Genomic DNA, 22460 nt, shown 5'->3' on the forward strand with positions numbered 1-22460 from the left:
AGCCTTGCCAACTGAAACCCATCCAACACAGCAGAACTAGACAATGCTCTGGACACGCCATGAGAGTTACCTGATAGTACAGATTTTTTAACGATTTCTACTGTGGTTCTATAGAGAGCTTGGCAGGTTTTTGGCGAAATGTCCTCATGGCATCCGTCCACATATTTAGTAGGGATAACTGGGGAGAAACCTGAATATGTGTTGTAATAACCCTTGATATCTCTTTACAAATTTCATTCCAGAATAACACCCCATGTGGGCATTCATGCTTGAAATGGAAAAAGCCCCTCTCTTCCCACAACAGTTTGATGAAGCACTGGAAGTAATGCAAGATAATTTGAGTAGGTGTACAATGCTGCTGGTGTAGAATTTTTAAGTAGAATTTTAAGAACTGATTTTTAAAGAACATTTTCTCACATGCAAAGACACTGAATGTACGACTTAGAATCCAACGTGTTTTCCAGCCTCCATCCGCTGTGCAAATATTGCAATGCCCAAAAGGTCATCCTGTTCAGCTAACATGAGGCCTCTACCTCCACAACCTAGATTTAGGACAGTTTGTTCGAAACCGGCTACAGATCTAGTAGCATGCGTTTGCAAACTTCAATCTGCCAATTAATGTTTGAACTGATTAACCTGTAACTAATTAAACCCAGCACTTCAAGGCAAGTGCAGCTTTTAATCTTTAATTTCCCAACTACTAAAATCAGCCTAAGGCCTTTCTTGGGTTCACTTTGAAGGCAAGGCAGCAGGTGGCCTCTCCTTCCCTGGAGATTTTTAAGCAGAGGTTGAATGGCCACCTGTCATGGATGATCTAGCTGAGATTCCTGCCTTGCAGGGGGTTGGAATCGATGATCCCTGGGGGTCTCTTCCAACTCTATGATAGGCAGACATAATTGACTTTCTTAGAGTGATACCTTTTGCCTCCAGATCCTTTGAGCAGTGGTTTTAAATTCTGTGGGTTGCCTTTATTTCCAGCCTATGTTCTTTGCATATCTGCTGCAGGCTGTTAGCACTGGGGGTGGGAGAGACTGTTCTTGCGAACTAAGAAGGGGAAATTACCATAGCACTGAGCTTGCAGCTGCATGAATATTTCAGGAGTTCTCCACAGTTACACATGGCCTTGCATGGTCTGCACGTAGCATGCATGTTGTGGTCTTCTCTCTCTATTCTTGCTTCAGTAGCCTTGCCTAGGACTGGGTTGGGTCTTGGGTGGAAGGGGAAACTGAAGCCCAGTCTGTTCGCTGTGATTGCCGTTGTACTGTCTGAGCACCTGAGAAACCACCAAGGCTGGAGATGACTGTTAAATTCTTTGGCAGTCTCTGCCACTCTTGCCTTGTTCAAAGTGAGTGGTCTCCCACACAGAGGGAAGGGGGCAGAACTGGGACCTGTCAGCCAGTGCATGCCAGGGCCCTGCAGGATCAGGCCTGCAAACAACCGGATGGAAGATGCATGTGTAATCCAGGTCAGGCCAGAGTCAAGGATGAAAGCTGCAGAGATAGGTGGATGCAGGTACAGGGTTATCATAGAGTTGGAGAGGTGGAGGGGACTCCAAGGGTCATCTATTCCAACCCCCTGCAAGGGCAGAATCTCAGCTGAAGCTAAGTTGTTGTTCCTGAGTCAAGGTCAGGCATGTTGCCCAGTTCCAAAACATGCCAGAGCAAGGCAAGGAGGAATCCTCCATTTGGCAAGTTGCCTACTCTGAGGAGCCAAACCCGAAGCAACACTTTATATCAGATTGCAGAGAGGAACCCTATGACCCTCCATCGGTGTTAGAAATTAATCAGGCAATTTTGCTACTGGCATGGGTCCAAAGTGTGACTGCATGGAGATTTCTGGGCGCCAGGTTGGCGACCACAATCTAAGAACCTCTGCCTTAGTCGATAGTTAATGCCATGCCCACTGTGTTTGCTTCTCCTTCTTGCATGCTGGGACAAGTGAACAAGCGATAGTCAATAAATGTAGTCGAGATCATAGAATTGTAGCATTGGGAGGGACCCCGACCGTCATTTAGTCCAACCCCCTGGCAAATAGGCATTCTGTTGTAGCGACCTAACCTAGGTTTAAGGTGCCATTTGGCACCTAGCTTATCTATCTAACACTGCCCTCCATACGTTTCTGGACTTCTTGTTTGAGGGACTACTGAAACTGTTGAACTTGGGCAAAGCAAGCTGTCCTTATTGACTTCTCAGATGTACTGCAATGTGTAATCTGATGTGCTTGCCACACCAGCCCAAGATCAGTATCAGAGGCACCAACTTGGCACTGCTCAGAAAGTGGGCAGTGATGTGCTGAGATTAATGTGCAAGCCAATCATCACGTGAGCAATGGGCGTTGGGGGCTGTAAAAGTGTTCATGTGAGCTTTGGGTTTCAGGGCAATCTTCTGTTCCTGGTTGTGACAGATGCCTGGCTATGGCAGAAGGACAGGCTTGGCTTCTAAACTGCATGCACAGAATGTTTCATTTACGGCTTTCCAGCAGAAGATTTCAGACTACCTTGGTTTGAGGCACTCGATGTGGGGCACAGAAGTGGTTGAATGGCATTGGAAGGTGTGAAATAGGACGGCGGGCAGGGTATAGTAAGCAGTCGTGCATATATAGATATAGATATGGATACACACCTGGTCAGACTATTCCAGGGTGGATTTGATTTAAATCAAATTGATTTAAAACACAAGTCAGTAAGACTTGATTTAAATCTCTTTTCTTTTCTTTTCTTTTCTTTTCTTTTCTTTTTTTTACAGAAAGACTCATTCTTGCTGGTATAATCTTAATATTTACAACCAGATGAAGGTTTCATTTTTTGAATAATAAATTTTCAGAGTAGTTTTTACAGTTATATCAAAAATTACTGATTTGGTTATACTATTAGAAATACATAGACAGATAATTATGAAATTATTGTGATGTTTAATAAGTTAACTGTTTATATTTGGAGAACTTTTCTGCTGTACTTTATTGGAAGGAGAAAAACAATCATTTCCGTAATAACAATTTAAACAATTTATTTAACTAAAGCAATAACATCATAGCATATGTAACCATGTTTGTTAACTGATGTGGTTAAACTTAAAAAGAAAAAAAAAGAACTTAGACTGAGTTTTAGCACACATGAAAAATTTAAAACAAATCCTTATTATAATGTAACCTAAATAGAAAACTATCTTTAGAAAGATTTTTCCTCCAAAAGCATTTTATTTTAAAAATCCAATCTAATTTTTTTTTTAAAAAAAAATCTGATTTATATAAAAAAAATCTGATTTTAAAAAATCATGGATTTTTATCCACCCTGGACTATTCATCCATCCAGCCTATCTCTGGGTGTTGCTGATCAACAGCTCCCATCATCTCTTCCCATTGGGCATGCTTTCCTCATCAACACCTGGAAAGCTAAAGGCTCCGCACTCCTGGTCTCCCTCTAGACGGCATACTTTGACTGGCTGCATCTGCCCAGAGTTCTCAGACAAAAGGTTTTGCTGCTCACCTGCTATCGGAGTTGCCATGATTGGACCCTGTGTGCAAAGCATGCGGATAGGTGCGCAGGAAGCTGCCTTATACTGACTCAGACTATCAAAGCATCTAGTTTGGTAGTGTCTACTCTGACTGGCAGCAGCGCTCTGGGTTTCAGGCAGGGAGTCTCTCTCAGCTCTACCTGGAGTTCCTCTCATTGGGCTTGAACCTGGGACCTTCTGCCTGCAAGCAGATGCTCTGTGACTGAGCGATGTCCCTTTCCTGCTCTACCTCTGGCCTGTGAACCCACAGCTGCAGAAGAGCGTTTGAATTTCCTCTAGGCTTTGAACCATGCAAATGAGCCCTGCCCTGGAATGTTGCAGTGCAGAGTGGCCCTATTCAGTTTTCCAATTGGTCAGCAATGCTGTCCTTCAGCATTGCTCCCTTCCCTCCCACCCAGGTTTCCATCTCTCTCTCCAAGCCCTTCCCTAATGTCCTTCGCTGCTACATAGCTGCTGAGCATGCTTTGTCCTCCCTGCACTGGCTTCAGGAGCGGTCCCCTTGGGGTTCTTTTATTAGATGTTTTCAATTCCACAAATTGAAAAGCTCTGGCAGGCTTGCTATCACATCCATCTTTTGCGCGCCAGTTGCCATGTTGACTGTAGAAGCATTGGCGCTCACTCCCGAAAAGTGAAAGAGGGAATCACAAAGCCACCTTCTTTTTAGGTCAGATCCACGGTCATTTTCCCCAGCTGGTAGCTGTTCCCCGCAGAAACTTAGGTATATAAGCTAGGTGCCAAATGGCTCCTTAAACCAGGGTTACAGTCACCAGAATGGAATTGCCATTTTGAGGCCGGATGGCTCGAAAGTCTTGTTTTTCAATACAACTTTTGCGTTCCTGAAATTCATTCTGATTGTGCAGATAAAATATGAGAGAGAGAAATCTACCGAACTGGGTATTTGTGTGTGAAAACAATCCACTTCCAATTACCCCCAGGCATGCACCTCCAGATGGTGGAAACTTCAGGAGCCATCCTGGCACCTGGGCAACTTCACTTGGTCGCAAGTGGCCAATAGCCAGGTGTGAAATGCAACTGGTGAATTTTTAACGCGGGTTCCCCAAGACCTCAAGTGAAGGTCATTCCTCTCATCTCAGTCTTAATTCTGCCAAATAGTCAACCTGAGACCTTCTGCATGCAAAGCACCTGTTCTACCCTGAGCTGCAGCCCCACCCCAAACAGTGCCTATACCTGAGTTTTCCTTCTCTGCTGGTTGTACAGAGTCCAGTGAATACTTGTTCTCGCATTGCCCAGTCTCTGGGATGATGCTTCGCCCACCAATCTGACAGTGCTTAAAAGGGCTGGATCCCCACCCTGTTCAGAGATACACGTCTCTAAAGCTTTTGAGTTCAGCAGATAAATTCAAATGCATCTTCATTTCTGTTGAGGAATATTTGAGTTTGTCACCCTGAGCCCAGCCCCATGAGATTGCAAATGTAGCTTCTGGTGGTTTACTTCTGCCTCAGAACTGCTGTATCTTGGCCCCCTTCCCTCTCAGTTAGCTTGTTGTTGTTTAAATAGCACCATCTCTGCGGTGGAAGATTCAGGGCAGATAAAAGAAAGTCCTTCGCACATCACATAGCTAAACTGTGGAACTCCCTCCCACAGGAGGCAGTGAGGGCCACCCACTTGGATGGCTTTCAAAGAGGATTCAGCAAATTCATGACCATCAGTGTCCAGTAGCCACGATGACTGTGCTTTGGGCAATAGACAGGCCTGGCAGGTCCCTACCTCAAAAGAGGCTTGCAATTTAAAATAGATGCATAAGAAATAGGGGCATGGGGAAAATGTGTGATCATTTCAATTTTATGGACTTTGGTTTAGTCACAGTAAGCTAGCCCTTGCCCACCTGGCGCCCTCCAGATGTTTTGGACTACAACTCCCATCAGCACAAGCCAGCACAGCCATGCTAGACTAGACAGTGTGGGTCTACAGTGTGGGATGTGCAAGTGTGTGTGTCAAGGCCGGCCTGCTGTATAAAGGTAAAATTTGCACCCATTGCTCTGCCCATTTTTTCCTGCAGCCCCAAGAAGGCAATGTGGGATGGAAAATGCTCTCCACCCTTCAAGCTGAGCTTTGACTCCGGCTCTTTTTCATCTTAGAGACGCTGCAAGTCTCTCTTCCTTTCTCTCCTTTTCCTTTTCATTCCTCCCCCAGTCCCACCTTAAAATCAGAGAGGTATAAAACATTCAACAGCTGCCTGCCTTGCTTCACTGCCCACCATGAAATCCCCTCTGAAACTGGCACGCATCCTGGTGCAAAGCTGATGGGCACTTTCTGCGAAGCCCCCACCCAGTTCACAAGGGGTTAATGGCAGGCTTTAAAAATAGCAAGCAAGCCTCCCTTTCTGAGCACCAGGCACCTGCTTGCTTATAGCGTATATCCCTGGACCCTGAGAGCTTCCCTTTGGCAAAAGTAGCCCTTGCTTGGCAAGCCTGCAGTGCCTCCCTGGCGATGCTTCTCCTTCATCATTCACTAGGATGACCTCTTCCACACCACCAAAACAGAGGAAATGCATCACTGAAAAGAAGATTGGCTTTACATAATATTTGTATACACTAATTTATGCTCATAGGCCGATTTAGAAATTATTGCTGTAGCTAGAAATGCAATCCATGGTGGGGAAGATGGTGACCACATGACTTCTGTGCCTTCTCAGTCAGCTGACCAGAGGCTCATTGCTGATGGAGCAGTTTCCAGTGCCATTGGCTGCTTTTCCACCTTAAGAGTTATTTATCTTGAAACCAGACTTAGGGTAGACAGCACTTCAGACAGATCAGATGTGAGGAACAGTTGGCCCTTCAAGTGTTGGCTGAACTACAACTCCCAACATCCCTGATGTGTCGCCCATGCTCACTGAGCGCTTATGGGATTTGTACTTCAAGAACATCAGGGGACATCAGGTCCCCCACTTCTAAGAAAGAGGACTCCTTCAAATAGAGGACTCTCCTCTGTAGCATAGGCCACATGACCAGACATGTGTGCTAATTTATCTGGGTGAAATAGCCAATGCAGTTGTTTTGGATAGATGGCGTTGGGCGTTCATTGAAGGTGACTTAAATTGATTTATTCAGCAGGCTATTTGGTTGAAGGCTGCAGCCTTCTTTGCACAGGATCTTTCATAGTGAAGGCCAGCAGGCTTAGGCAATTAGTCATCTGTCTGGACCACCCTTTTGTGGCCTCTCAGATGTTGCTGGACTCTCCATTCCCTTCAGCCCCAGAGATCATGGCAGGGATGATGAGCACTTGGAGTCTAGCATAATCTAAAAGGCCATAGTTTTCCCACCTTTGCTCCACACTGACGTCAAACCCATTCTCTTGAGGGCTGATCCTGTGGGAACGTTTATATAATTTAGCAGAGTTTAAACGATCCCCTGTTTGAGTTTATGCAGCGACAAGCGGGTTGCTAACTCGTTTGAGTCCTATCAATAATTATACCTTCCTGGTTGATAATCCCTTTCTGTCCCTCTTAAAGAAACTACTTTACTATCAGATTCATTCATGTGACTTCCGGGTCGGCGCCATCGCCGAATGGCGGACTCCCTCCGAGCTCCGGAGGGAGCCTGCTGGGCAGGGGTTGGGTCCTGCCGTGCCAGCAACGCGGGGACCCTCAAAAACCATGGGCGGAGATGCCCATGGACTTGGTGACTTGGCGGGCACCATTTGCGCCCCCGACCCGCGAAGGAGCCTTTTTAAAGGCTACGGAGTGGGTGACGGGAGGGTGTGGTGCTATGAGTCTACTGCTTCCCCTGCCTAGCGAAGCCGCATGCCATTCAGCGGAGAGCAACGACTTCTTCTTTGGAAATTTTGGATTTGGATTAAAAAGAACAACCCGTGAGTAAATTTATAGGACTTAAAAGGAAAATTTGATTTATGAATTTGGAGCGAGCGGGGGAGGTGCAAAAAGGAAGTCCCCCCCCCCCCCGTTGTAGATGTCTTAACGCAAGGATTTGACAACTAAGATCGAGAGACGAACTTGCTTATTTGGGGAAAAAAAATCAACTTCACGAAGGGATATTACAATAATTGTGCTGGAGGAGAAGATTAGTTTGTGGAAATTAAAATGCAACCCCCCCGGGAACGATCCGCTGTGAGAGACTGGCGAAGAGACACAGAAATTTTGACAGCTGTCAAAGTAGCTGTCAAAGCAGGAAAATAAAAGAGAATTTTGTTATGATGGCTTTGCTGGTTAGATTTGTTACTATTTGGACATAAATTATTGGAAATAAAGGCAACAAGTTATTTGACTTTTGGGTCTGATCTGGAAAGAAATTAAGTTACCATATTCCCTCTAGAGGGAGGTCGGGACATTGCAACAGTGGCAGCAAGTGGAAAAATACTATGAAATTGAGCAGGATTCGTTATCTCTTGGGAAAGCTGCAAAAACGAAGCATTATTTTGTCTACAGAGGTCTCTACACTAAAGGAGACAATGGATTTATCTATTGAAGAAAGGAAGGGACTTGACGTAAGTTTATGTTCCTGAATAAATAAAGCCTCTGTGGAGAACAAGAAGTTTCTGAATTACAAGGTCTTTGCAGCAGAACAGGAAATAAGAAATCTGAGGAATAAGAGTTGGACTAAATTCGAAGTTGGAACATTTGGGACATCCAGACTTTAAAAGGATCAAGAAACAGAATTTGAGTTATACTCTTAAACATAGAGGTCTGGATGGAAGAAGAATGATCTTTTCTGAGAGTTTCTCCCAGATTGGACTTTATGAAATTAAAAGCTATCAAAAGACGGCAAAGTGGAACTGAGACATGGGCGTGGGTTCTCCAGGCTGGCAGTAGACTGGATGAACTTTGGGGATCGGAACTGGGGAAGGGGGGGGGGAGATTTGGAAACCAAAGGCTGTAAAATTATATATCTTTTCTTTCTTTTCTTTTTTATCTTTTTTGCTGTATGAAAATAGGGGAATTCGTGGAAGGGAACTGGGGTCGACCTTAGGGAAGTATAAAAAATATAAGGAGAAATAGTTAAATAAGATAAATTAATTTTGAATAAATGGGTTACTTACAATTATAATAAGGTTTTAAAATTGGGGGTAAGAATTTGTGGAATTAATTTAATTGGAAATGGAATACAAGGGGGGGGGGAGTCCTGGAAAGATGTTAATGAAATTAAGTGTAAACTTTATGTTTCTTTTCTTTCTATCTTTCCTTTTTTATTCTGAAAACTTTAATAAATATTATTTAAAAAAAAATACTATCAGATTCATTCAGGTTTACAGAGTTGTTCCTGAAGGCAGGCTTAGGTTACATAACAGATAAACTATATACTAGATAGCAGTGAGTCATGAGAGGACTGCATCTGAGTAGTTACCAGTTACCACTCCTTGCAGCAGCCGACCAGCTGACAAAACTGCCTGCACACAGAGGCAGTCAGTCCGCTCAGAATGTTGGACTTGACTGATAGCTTTATATCCCACAGATCCAAGGGTGGAGGTAGTCATCCATGTGCAAGGCAAAGGTATTTACCCATTTGGAGGGAATCCCAAGGTACTCAGAAGTACAGAAGGCAATTAAGTTGTTGGGCAGCGGGGGGGGGGGACTCTATAGAACAGCCCAATGAGAAATAAACATGATTATTGGCCTCAGAAGGCCAGCAGGCTGGCTGGGCGGGATTGTCACAGAGCAGGGTTTCCCAAACTGCTGGGTTCATTGACTCCTTGACAAACTTACGGAGTCAACATTGACTCCCCCAACATTGAGCTAGTCAATAATTATTGACATATAATCAACATTTTTAAATCATCCATCACCAGAAATCATGCAACGCAACAATAATTAGCAAACAAACAAAGAATGCTGTTGTATTGCAGAACTAGCGTATTAAATGCAGAGGTACTTCATTGGCCAGGGAGGTGAACTTTGTGCATGCTCATGGGCTTTATTTCTAAGGCTCATATGTACCTGCAGTAGTGCACAGACCATAGGTTTAAGAATGCTGATCCAGATACATCGAAACTTGGGATAGTAATTGCAAGAACCCATAGCCTGGCTGGTTTCAAGCCAGTGACAAATGGCTGTGGGGGCTCTTGAGATGTGCCAGTAAATGTAAGAAATTCTTAAAACAGGGCTTGGAAAATTCCATCCTGGGAAACAATGGAAATGAAATTTGATGATTTGCCAAATTAGTCAATAGTGTCTGCTAGGGAAAATGTCAAAACTGTTTCTGAAATTCACCAGCGGCCTCCTAAAAAATTAGGAATGGCTGGTGAATGTCAACATTCACTGAGTTTGTGACATTGGACACAACAAACAATTCTATGTCTGTTTCACTTTCAAAATATATAAAAAAATTGTCCAGTAGCACCTTAGAGACCAACTAGGTAAGTTTGTATAAGCTTTTGTGTGCATCCACACTTCTTCAGATACTTGTTTCACTTTCAGTTATCTTATTTTTTTCTTGACTTGTCTGGAGTCCTGATGAATGCATAGATTTGTACATGACTGACTAGATAAATCATTTGAATTTGGCAGCATTTTGTTTTCTTTTATGTCTGTCCCAGCAGATTGTCATTTGTCACCAAATGGTATTTCTGCTCCCCCCACCACTTTGATTTGGTGGGAAAATTCCCCAAACGAAACACTTTTTTGCATAGTTTTTTGGGTATTTTTTTTTTAAGAAGTGAAATGCTGTAGCAGATGGGCCATGTTACAATGTCAGATATTATTAGAAACATGATCAGTACTAATAAGGTCACTCAGCGAATGAGGCAGATGAATGCTTCTTGAAAGCGTCCCAGCTGAGGAATAGCATGAATTTGAGGAAGTTGGGGTGGGCCTCCAAAAACAGGGAGATTGCCGAGGAGGAGATATCTGGAAGATCCCATGGGCAGGGACAGGGGGCGGGGCAGGACAGAACTGGAATGGAAAGGAGCATCTGGTATGCCACGAGAAGTAAATTAGCAATGCAATTGAAGGCTCCTGTGAGCCCAACCACATAGAAGGGGGTTCCCGTTGCATCTCTGAATGATTTCCTGCTCTGGTTCATCTCCTTCCATTCAGCCTTCTCTGTAGCCGTGTCACATCAGTCACTCCAGACATGAAATCTGGCAGAACTACCTGCCTTCAAAGGAGGCTGTTAGTTACATCCCTGTGTGGGTCTGCATTCTGTTCCCAGAAGCACAAGAATGCGGCACCACCGTAGACAACATAGTTCTTAACACTTATGTTTGGAGGGTGTGTGGATGAATTCTAAAATTAAAGCTCAGCTGAATTTATTTCCAAGTCGCCATTGTGAGGCATCCCAGGGTATCCTTTGAGACAGATGAGTACTTTCTGTTGATAGGCTGTGATTGCAATGTATGCCTTTTCCACTGTGGGGTTGTTAGAGGTGGGTTCAGAGTGACTTTTAAGAGACAAGCAGAAAGGTTTCTGGTTGGTTCACACACATAAACACACACACACACACACGTTTTTGTCCTGTTTTGTTCACAATTTTGTTTTGGATTTTAATCCATTATGTTAAACTACTCAGACAGTTACCAGCGTTTTGATGCTTTTAGGTTTAATATACGTTACACCTTGCTTTTATTTTGGGTGGGTGGGAACAAAATAAACTAGTTTTTAAAAATGTATAAAACTAATTACTGCTGGCAATTTGCCACCCTGGAATAAGCTGAATGTCCAGACAAAATTTTCTGATCATAGGTGTAAGTTACTCCCGGAGTGGCATTTTTTTATAATAATAAAAACTACTGGAATATGCTTTGTGTAAAAACTTGCCCCTAGTCTGAACCAATTCAGTGATTTCAGTGCAGGGAACAAAACTGTCCTACGTCTCTGAGCCCCACAGGGAATGAAGAGGCTGCAGAAGCTCCGGCAAGTGCAATCAAGGTTTAACTGAAAATCTGCTTGGATCTCTAACTTGTGACATCCGTGCTTTTTCCTATTTCTTCCAGCAGAAACAAAACCTGTCTTGCCCTGAGGGTACCCCTCAAGAAAACCGCGCCCCCTTGTTTCTACCGGCTCCACTGGCTGCTGGGCACCCCTCCCACTTTAGAAACTGAAATCCTAATTGCACCCTCCTGCTCGTTAACTCCAAACGGCTTCCTCTCTTTTTGTTGCCCCTCTCAACTTTTCCCTCCACCCCGCCTGCAGCTTTGACCTCCCTTGACCTCACCTTGGGAGCTCCTGTCACAAGAGATTGGCGAGCGTCTGTCTGCATTGTCCTCCCCGCCTGGGTTGGAAGATGCTGCTGGGGTGATTTGTGCCTGCCCTCCCACTGCCAGGTCACAGCTTTGCACATTATCCCAGGAGCCAGCTTGGCTTGCAGCGCGGCAGGGACAGCCACACAGAGATTAGGCCTGTCAAGGACCGCAGAGCAGCGGTGTAAAAGGCTGGGGTGAATTGCATGCGTCCCGACACACGCATGGATTTACCAAGATTCCCAGGGTTCAGGAAAAACGCTTCTTCTCTCTTGATGGGAATCACTCTTTAATCTCCCTCCGCCCCAGCTTTTCATGCAAATCCTCAAATTGTGCAGAATGTGTTAGCTTTAGAAGCAGGGGCAGCTAGCTGTTAGGGGTGAGTAAAAATCAATGATTTTTTAAAAATAAAATGAAATAAATTGGATTTTTAAAATTGAAATCAGATTTTTTTATTTAAATTGGATTTTTTAAATGAAATGCTTTTGGAGGAAAAATATTTCTAAAGATTTTCTCTTTAAGTTACATTCTAGTCCAAAGGCTATTCATCAGGAAATAAGGATTTGTTTAAAGTTTTTCATGTGTGCTAAAACTCTTTAAGTTCTTTTTTTAAAAAAATGTTTAAGCACATCAGTTAACAAACATGGATACATATGCTATAATGTTATTGTTTTAGTTAAATAAATTGTTTCAATTGCTATGAAGGACATGGTATTTTTCTCCTTCCAATAGAGTACAGCAAAAAAATTATCCAAATATAGTTGACTTATTAAACCTCACAATAATTTAATAATTATCTGTCTATATGTTTTTAATAGTATAATCAATCAGTAATTTTTTATATAACTGTAAAAATTTATTTTTCCAAAAAGGAAACCTTCCTCCAGTTGTCAATATTAATAGGATGCCAGCAAGGTTGAACCTTTCTGTAAAAGAAGGATTTACGGTAAATCAGGTATAGGCAAACTCTGCCCTCCAGCTGTTTTGGGACTACAGCTCCCATTATCCCTGACTACTGGTCCTGTTAGCTAGGGATGATGCGAGCTGTAGTCCCAAAACATCAGGAGGCCTGAGTTTTCCTATGCCTGATTTAAATCAAGTCTTACTAACTAGTGATTTAAATCGTGATTTAAATCGATTTGATTTTAATCAAATCCACCCTGGGGGCCAGAGAGCCACATTTGCTCATGGCCTGTCCTTCAGGGGCATATGCACACAAAGGCACATGCTTCCTCCCTCATTTGATCTTTTCAGATCAATTGAGGGTGGGCAGGTTATTATTTCCTCTCTGCTCACTCATTAAAGCATGTTTTCCCAAACTTCTGTCTCCAGCTGTTTTTGCATCACCCATGACCACTGGCCTTGCCAGCTAGGAATGATGGGAGTTGTAATCCAAAAACAGCTGGAGACCCAAGTTTGGGAAACACTGCATTAAAGAATCCATCTGGTGACCAGGGGGCAAGGAGGGTGGTTTACATCTGAGGGCTGGGCTGGGCAGAGAGGTTTAAATTTTTCTGCACTGTGCTGGCTTTAATTCTCCCACCCACCCATTCACTTTTTAACCATCTCTACCAAAATCAGTGTGGGTTGTTTTGGGGGGACAGGGTGAGATTTGCTTAGGGGGCTAGATTGGGGCCCCCAACCAGCATAGAAGGTGGTTAGCCACTGGTGCTTAAAGAATCAACTCCATAACAGTATTTCAGAGCCTGAAACATAGCCCAGGCAAGATAAGGCAGCTGTGTGCCAGAGCCCAGGAGCCCAGGATTGAGATCGGGTGCCAGGAAGGTGGTGTGAAAGAGCTCGCATCTGCCTCTACAAGGTTTGTTTTCAGGATAGAATCCTGACATCTCCAACCCACCAAGGCAAAAGCAGCCTTCAGCCCGGTCAGTGGCTTTACAGAACCTCAGCACACATTCCCTCCTCCTGGGTCCCCGTCCCCAAGTCCCAAGGTCAAACTAGATGTGCCAGGCAGCACATGATGGTTCATGTGCATGCACAATGCTAATGTTAACAAGAAAAGGGCTTGCTATGCATGTCAAGGGATTGCATTGTCCTATTACTGCAGGGAGTAACAAACACACAACCTGCTTTATAGGTGAATGGAGAAGCATGGCCAGCCCCTCGTTGTGTCCAGTTTGTGAACATGCTCGCCCAGCAAAATGATATTGAATCCATGGTGGTCTGCCATATAAGCTGGGTGGGCTGTGTTCTGGGTAGTGCAGGGCTGGTTTGGGGGATATTTGGCCATCATGCAGGAATGGAATGCAGAAAATGTGAAACAGCACTGCTTTTCTCTCTTCATTCTTCACTTGGTTAGAAACAGAGGAATAAAGTTGTGAAATCCCATGGGGCGGAGTGGCACATGCCAATTATTCCATTGGGGGACTACAATGAAAATTGTGGTATTATTATTAGGCTATTTATTTATTTTTACCGTTAAAAGGTACCATATTTGCTTTCAGATGTTTTTATTCTTGCAGTTCCGTAGATTTTTTCCCCTTTTAAATGGGGGAATGCGAATCCAGGGATAATAATGTTTTTGCTTAACCTTGGTCAGTTAAGAGTGTGTTTTGTTTCTTTCAGTATAAGCATACAGTGGTGCCCCGCAAGACGAACGCCTCGCAAGACGGAAAACCCGCTAGACGAAAGGGTTTTCCGTTTTGGAGGCGCTTCGCAAAACGAATTTCCTATGGGCTTGCTTAGCAAGACGAAAATGTCTTGCGAGTTTTTCAGACTTTTTTTCCCTCCCCCCCCCTTTTTCTAAGCCGCTAAGCTGCTTATCAGCTGATCCGCTAAGCCGCTAAAAGCCGCTAATAGCGCTAATCCGCTAAGCCGTCAATGGGCTTGCTTCGCAAGACGAAAAAACCGCTAGACGAAGAGAATCGCGGAACGGATTATTTTCGTCTTGCGAGGCACCACTGTATAATGTATTTTTTGCTCTATAAGACTCACTTTTTCCCTCCTAAAAAGTAAGGGGAAATGTGTGTGCGTCTTATGGAGTGAATTCAGGCTGCGCAGCTATCCCAGAAGCCAGAACAGCAAGAGGGATTGCTGCTTTCACTGTGCAGCGATCCCTCTTGCTGTTCTGGCTTCTGAGATTCAGAATATGTTTTTTCTTGTTTTCCTCCTCCAAAAACTAGGTGCGTCTTGCGGTCTGGTGCATCTTATAGAGCAAAAAATACGGTATATCTCCCTCCCACCCCCCAATACCCTTCTGTTTTTAGGAGCACATGTGAGAAGAATAGGGCTTTCAGTTGAGGCCTGTTAATTTCGGGAGATAGCATGAGTTAAAATGCCAAAACATTTGCTTCTCTGAGGTAATAAATCTTTGCACAGAATGACAGAGGGCAGTTATAGAGAAGTGGAATGTTCAGCTTGAAGACTGAATCTGATCACTTACCAATGGGAAATAGAGAATTCTTTGTTCAAGAGTTGACCTGATTAGTCTAGTGCCTTCCTTTACACCATGAGAGCTAGTAGCTTTAAAAAAATTAAAATGGGAAAGTTGATAGCTTCCATGTTGGTACTTTGAGCTGTAGGAAATTCACAGAGGCATTCCTTCAGAACATTTCTGACAAAAAGCATCTTGAGAGGATAAAGAAAGAAAGATTAGAACTGTTTGAGGGGTTCCAGTTAGTCTCCATAGATGTATGACTCCAAGAGACAAAACAGAATGAAGAATTGCAAAACAAGACAGTAGTTGTTGTTTAGTCATTTAGTCGTGTCCGACTCTAAGAGGCTAATTTGGCAAGCAGTTTTCAGAGACCGAACACTGGCTACCTCTTCCATCAGGGTAGCAAACCATGGTCTAGACGGCTTAGATTTCACATAAATTTGATCGTCTTATGCAATACTCCTTATAAACAATTTTCTAGGGGAATTATTGGCCTATTCTTGTTCTAGGAATACTTTGGGGAGGGTGAGGAAAGGGGAGGTTAGCTGGTGGGTATTCAGAATTAACCTTCCAGCTTCTGAAGTCATGATTGCATTTTCTGTTAATCCGCTTCTTGGCATGGCGTGGAGAAAATGAAACACCATTATTAGATTTGAGAGCTTTGCATGGCAATGTTAAGCGTGGCAGAGGCATATTTCTGGGTCTCGAGGTCAGTCTGAGCACATCATGCAGACATTAGTCATGCTTGCTCTACACCTCCCGGCCAGTGCTTTTCCTGCAGGAGAAGTTGCTTGCCTGTTTAGCTGTGTTCTGATATCTAGACTTCCTCAATGAAATAGATTTATTTCTGGATGAATAAGAGGCATGGGCTGGGCTTTGTGTTGTGGTTCAGGAAAGTTCATGGTTGTTTTTTTAGTCATAAGAACATAACAGCCCGCTGGATCAGGCCAATAACCCTTCTGGTCCAGCATCCTGTTCTTACAGGGGCCAAACAGATGCCTGCGGGAAACAGCAAGCAGGAACAATCCCCCTTCCTGTGGTTTACTTCCTTCCAGCACCTGACATTCAAAAGCATTGCAGCCTCACAACTGCTAGTAGCCATAAACAGCCCCCTCCTCCTCCTCCATGATTTTTTCCAAGTTTGCGGCCATCACTGTCTCTCGTAAGATCAAGTCCCACAGTTTAACCTTGCACTGTGGGAAGGAGGGCTTCCTTTTCCTGACCTTCCAACATTCAGCTTCCTTGGGTGTCCCTGAGTTCAGGTGGTATGAGAGAGGAAGCAAACCCTTTTCTCTATGCATCTTGCTCCAGAATTAAGGGGTGCCTTGTTTGGGGGGCAAATGTAGAGGCAGTTTCATTGAATGTCTGCAAGTTCTAGTGTTCTAAGAGGAGAAAAAATCTTTCAAATTTTGGTCATGTTGCCTCTTACGGTTCTCTAAGCTAAAAGGTCCCAAATGCTACAACCTTTCTTCATAAGGGAATTGCTCCCTGAACATTTTAGTTACTTTTCTGAATCTTTTCAAACTCTACCATATCCTTTTTGAGATGAGGCAACCAGAATGGTACGCAGTAAGCAAGACCTGTACTCGGTACACATTGTTTGATGCATAACTGGCCCTATATTTAGGCAGAGTGTTCCAGCTGCCTCAGGCAGCAAATACTTAGGAGCCCTAACTGTTCCCTCTGGGTAACCTAAGCTGGCTTGCTCTATGCCCTGGTGCCTTCAAGTAGGGTGGAGGGTTCTGTCCTGTTTGCCAGTGTTAAAGTACGATTCAGTTTGCAATGACAGCAGTTTGATGTGTACAACCAGCAAAAGATTGTATTTTGCTTCTCTCCAAGAAAAGCTTCACCTGCTCAGCAGATGTCTCTAAAAGATGCACACAGGGCAGTCTGTACCCCCTCCCTTTGTCATCTCTTGCACAATCTAGAATTTGTATGTTTCTTACGGCAGATTTCTGTTGTTTGAGCTTATGTTGTTCTGTGCACATGCTGATGGCGCTCTATCCGCCTTGCAAATCTTCCAGAATGTTTCAAGCCTGGAAAAACCTTTGCTAGTCATTTGTGGCCTGTTTGTTTTGTTTGTTTGTTTTTTTAAAAACTTCTATAAACAACCCCTGCCAGCTCATCTGGAAGTGATTTTTAACTCACACCAGGTGAGTAACTGTTTATAAGCCAGCATTATATATGGAGAAGAAAATTTCTGGAGCGAGTCACCTTCCTGTACCTTTTGTGATCTCAGGAAAGCGCTGGAAAATGTGTCCCACATTTCCTGGCATGGGCTGCTTATCCAGATTGAAACTAAATTGTCAGCTCATATGGGCTGTTATTTATAAATCCAGGAACTGTTTATGTTCATTAGGCTGTTGATTTTCTAAACTATGCAGCAACACAAATACAAACTGCCCTGTGTCATTGCTGCACTTGATTTTAATTTCCACACACACACCACCCCCTCCTTCCAAGTAAACTGAATCTTGCCACTGGTAATACTACTTTGATGCAGACTTCTTCTTTTTTTATGTTTCTTTTCCAAATACAATGTGGATAATGGGTACAGCCCTAGAATAACTGAGAACTTAGTCCAATATTTTTTAAAAAGTTCCATACTGTATGTTTTATCCATTTCTGTGCTTGCGTCCTATACAGATTATTCATAATCATCAGAATGTATATACAGTGGTACCTCGCAAGACGAATGCCTCGAAAGACGAAAAACTCGCAAAACGAAAGAGTTTTTCGCTTTTTTAGTTGCTTCGCAAGACGGATTTCCCTATGGGCTTGCTTCGCAAGACGGAAACGTCTTGCAAGTTTGTTTCCTTTGTCTTGCAAGTTTGTTTCCTTTTTCTTAAAACCGTGCATTCACTTCGAGGAGCAACTCATAGCACGCGGTGTGGTAGCCTTTTTTGAGGTTTTTGAAGACTTTGGTGATTTTTGAAGCTTTTCCAAAGTCCGTGCTTCGCAAGACGAAAAAATCACAAGACGAAAAAACTCGCGGAACGAATTAATTTCGTCTTGCGAGGCACCACTGTAATGCTTTCTTCAAGTGCTCAAATCACTATGAGGTCCCATCTGCACTGTACATTTAAAGCATTCTCATCCCACTTTAAACAGCCATGGCTCCCCCTAAAGAATCCTGGGAACTTTGGTTTGTTAAGGGCCCTGAGAGTTGTTAGGAGGCCCCCTTCCCCTCACAGAACTTCAGTTCCCAGAGTTCCCTGGGCAAAGGGATTGATGGTTAAGCCATTGCTTTCACTGACTCTCCCCTCCCACACACAGCCACCAGGCCTGGGGCTGTGCCTACCATCTAGTTCTGCGAGGTTCTGTCAGTTTCAGTTTCCCATTTCTCTAGTCTTCAGTTGGGGTCTCCTAATCTTTGCATTGCTTCTGCGTTCATTTGTTTTTAAAGTCCTTGTGAAAATTCACCACCATCTCCGCTCAGATTTCTCAGATTTTTGTGTATAGTTTTGCCTGGTGTGCACATTTTCACAAGCAGTTTCCCTCTTATATTATGTATTTGATTTCTATCCCTCTTCCTCCCAAAGTGGGCAAACAATAACATAGTAAATTAAAGCGGGAAAAGGGCATACTGTACTTAAAATAAAATATTCAAAACAATTAAAACCATCTAAAAATACTTTTAAATAGTTTCTCAAATGCAGTTTATACAATATTTTATGTGTACACATGTGTGTGTTTATGAGCAGTTTACCCATATATCTTCAGTTTCGCCTTCATTATTTGATTGGGTGAACTGCATCACGAAATTTTGAGACTAAGCCTACGTACGCATAACTGGTGTAACCACATTTTGTGCTCCTTCCTCCTTGTGCCTCCCTGTGTTCATTTTTAGATTGTAAGCACCTTTGGGCAGAGACCGGTCTTCCAATAAAGCACATTGATAGTGGTATAACAGAAGAAACAAAAATGGTGGTGATATTTGGTTGTGCTGCAGAGTCCAGGACATACCCGCCCCCAGTGTATTTATCCCTGGGCTGCTTCTATCCCAAAAGGCATATTGAGAGCTGAGCCTACTCAAATTCCTAGGTTTAGAGCATGGCTGGAATCTCTGGGAATGAGATGGGGTAGTGTGCAGCAGCAGCAGCAGAAACTGCTATTTGTAGTCATGAAGGTGGCACCTCAGCATTTATTCTCTGGGGCCTGAATGTTCTCTGCTTCCCCATCTGCACAGAGCAAACGAGCAAGCAGGCAGCCTGGCTCCTCTGTTTCATAGCGTTTTGCGCGCACACCCACCCGTCGAATGTAGGCAGAGGAAGGTCAGAGGCACTTGCATCCTCAGATGTCCTTGAGAGGGAGATTCAATCAGGCAGGGAAAGTTGTGGAATTGGATTACGAGATTTGCAATGAAAGTGTGGCACGTGGGTGGGGAGCGGATAGAGGAAGGAGAACTGCACTTTCCTCTTCTCCGTTATTCTTGATAATTGTTGGGTGTCTAGAAGAAGTGCAAACTGAATCACAGCGTTTTGCAAATGACACATGCCAGTGAAACATGCTGCACACATTTAGGCCACCCTGAGATATTCAGATGCAGGACTTCCGGGTTAGCGCGAACGGCTAATGGCGGATTCCCTCCGAGCTCCGGAGGGAATCGGCTCTGCTGAGGACGGGTCTTGCCGTGCCGGCGACACGGGGACCCTCAGAAACCGCAGGCGCGGAAGCCTGCGGACTTGGTGACTCGGTGGGCACCTTAAGCGCCCTCCCCGACCCACGAAGAGCCTTTTTAAAGGCTGCGGAGAGGGTACGGAGAGTGGCGTGGTGCTGAGAGTAGACCGCTACCTCAGTAGAGCGAAGCCGCAAGCCATGGCCGGAGAGCGCTGACTTTCTTCCCAAAATTTGGACTGGATAACAAAGGACCCGTGAGTAGTGGAATTTGGACTTTAAAAATTTTAACCTGTGAATTCGGCACGATCGGGGGATGTGTTAAAGGGAAGTCCGCACCCCCTCTACTTATAGACGTTTCAAAGCAAGGAACGGAGAATTAAGGCGGAATGAATACTGTTTTGAAGATTTAAAAGTTTCTCACAAATTTGATAGAACAAGATTTTTGTGCTGGAGAGAAAGGGAATTTGGAACTTTGTGTGTATCCCCCCCAAAAAACCCGGGAGTGTCCTATTTGGGTCCCGGAGGAAGAACTGAAAGGAGTTTGACAGCTGTCAAAGAAGCTGTCAAACGGGCGGACAAAGTAAAGAATTTTGCTATTTAATAACTTTAAAGCTGATACATTTGGACTGAGGCGATTGGAAACAAAGTATTGATAATAACAAAGTAACAGATTATTGGAAAAGGACTACTAAATAACTGAAAGCCCCCTAGGGGGAATTAGTGACATTACAATGGCTGCAGAGGGAAAATTACTGGCGGAGATAGAAAAAATGTTCTTTCTCGTGGGAATCCTGCAGGAGCAGAGTATGGCTCTGAGTAAAGTTTTTATGACCTTGAATCTTGAAACAAACAACTCTGCTGAATGCACAAAGGAGATGTATGATAAAAACTCTGCAGCTGAGCAGGAAGAGATGCCTTTGGAATTGACAGAGAAAAAAGAAGGAGTTCAGACACTACAAGTGGAAAATATCAACCAGGAATCTGCAGCGTTAGAGTATGAGCAAGAAGACCTTTGGATTACAGACCTGCGAAAGATGAGAAAGAAGAAGAGAGAAGCCCCTGGAGTACTTGGAATATTAAAACTAGAAAGAACAAAGCAATATGATTGGGACTTTTCTCTTGAGTATGGAAAACTAGATGGCCTTTCGCAGCAAACACTCTTCAACATTCTGAATGAAAGAAAATATGATCTGACTCTGACTGAACTCCTTCGGGGTCTTAGGACCATCAAAGAGGACTACAAATATAGCTGGCAGAGAGGGACTGACAGAGAATCAGACGCCTCGGACGTGAGGAATCCGGGCTAGAAATATTTTTTGTTTGTTTTCTGGACATTTGTCTAGGAAGGGACAGAAACCGGGGCAGGGGGGGGAGAGAATAGAATTATAAAATGTTATGTTTTGTTTTACTTGGTCAATGTGACCTATAATTAATATAATAAAGGGAAAATTTGTGAAGGGGAAGTTAGATCGACCTTAAAAAAAAAAGAAATTAATGATTATAAGAGAATTGGATAGTTGAATATAGATAAACAAAAGAATTTAATTTATAAAAGCAATGTGAATATCTTTAAGAGGTTAGGTAAGAACTTGCTGAATTAATTTTGGAATTGGGATGTAAGAGGAGGGGGTGGGGGGAAGTCAATGAAAGTGGGTAAAGAAACTTAGGGTATGTAATTCTATTTGTGTGTTTGTTTGTCTTTGTCTTTGTGTGTGTGTCTGTTGTTATAAAATGTAAAAACCCAATAAAAATTATTTTTTAAAAAAAAAAATGAGATATTCAGATGCAGGGCAGTATACAGATGTAATAAATAACAACAGCAACAATTTCCCAGAGAACACAACCTCCCCCCTTCCCCACCCTAGGTTGGGGTTTTTTATGCCTTTCTCCAGCCATCCCTTTCCCCAGAGCCATCATATGCATGGAATCTTCCTCCTTCCCAGTGTTTCTACCCCACCATTCCCAGACCATTGGCATTTCTGCTAGGACTGATGAAAGATGGAATCCCAAAACACTGGGCAGGCCGCAGGTTCCCCTGATCTACATAATACTGATTCTGATGACTCACAACATACGCAAGTTGCAAAATAGGTTGCTTATGCCATCATCCCCAAACACCATGAAATTTGTAAAGGGGCGGTGGAGCTCAGTGGTAGAGCAGGTGGCCCCAGGTTCCACCCTCAGCATCTCCAGGGAGGCCTGGGAGAAGATGCAACTGTCTGAAAATTCAAGAGAGTTGCTGACAGTCCATGCGTACCAGGGATGGAGTCCCTGTGGTCTCCAGGTGTAGCTAAACTACAGTTCCCTTCTTCCTTGACCATTGGCTGGGGTTGATGGGAACTGGAGTCCCGCAGTATCTGTAGGGCTATTGGTTCCCCACCCCGGTGCAAACAATACTAAGCCGAGTGGACCAACTTCCCACCTTTCTTTAAAACTGGATATCCTAGAACTCATAACCCACCTACTTTCAGCAGCCAGAAACACCATAACCAGACACTGGAGAGACCTGTCAGGAGTAAGCATGGACCAATGGTACCAAATAGTATGGGAAACAGCCCTACTAGAAAAAGTAACTAATAAACTGAAACTGACACGGGGACAAACAGAAGAAGACACCTTCACCCCGGTATGGCTCCCCTTTATCACATACACAGCCCAACAGGACAACGACAATAATCCACCAACAGCATACAAATCAATATGGCTAACCTGATCCAAAACACCCACCCACCCCACTCACACATGAAAACAAAGATCACCACAGCCAATCACAAACAAACAAC

The 22460-nt window shown here is 43.7% G+C and overlaps 1 protein-coding gene across 7 annotated transcripts in view; it reads left to right on the plus strand.

The window, feature by feature from the left end:
* The window catches only part of MBNL3 (muscleblind like splicing regulator 3), a 112242-nt gene that overhangs the window by 60675 nt on the left and 29107 nt on the right, over window positions 1-22460 (plus strand). The gene's annotated exons all lie outside the window — the stretch shown is intronic.

The sequence above is a fragment of the Podarcis erhardii genome (assembly GCF_964252035.2).
Source record: "Podarcis erhardii genome assembly, chromosome: Z".
Classification (NCBI taxonomy): Eukaryota; Metazoa; Chordata; class Lepidosauria; order Squamata; family Lacertidae; genus Podarcis; species Podarcis erhardii.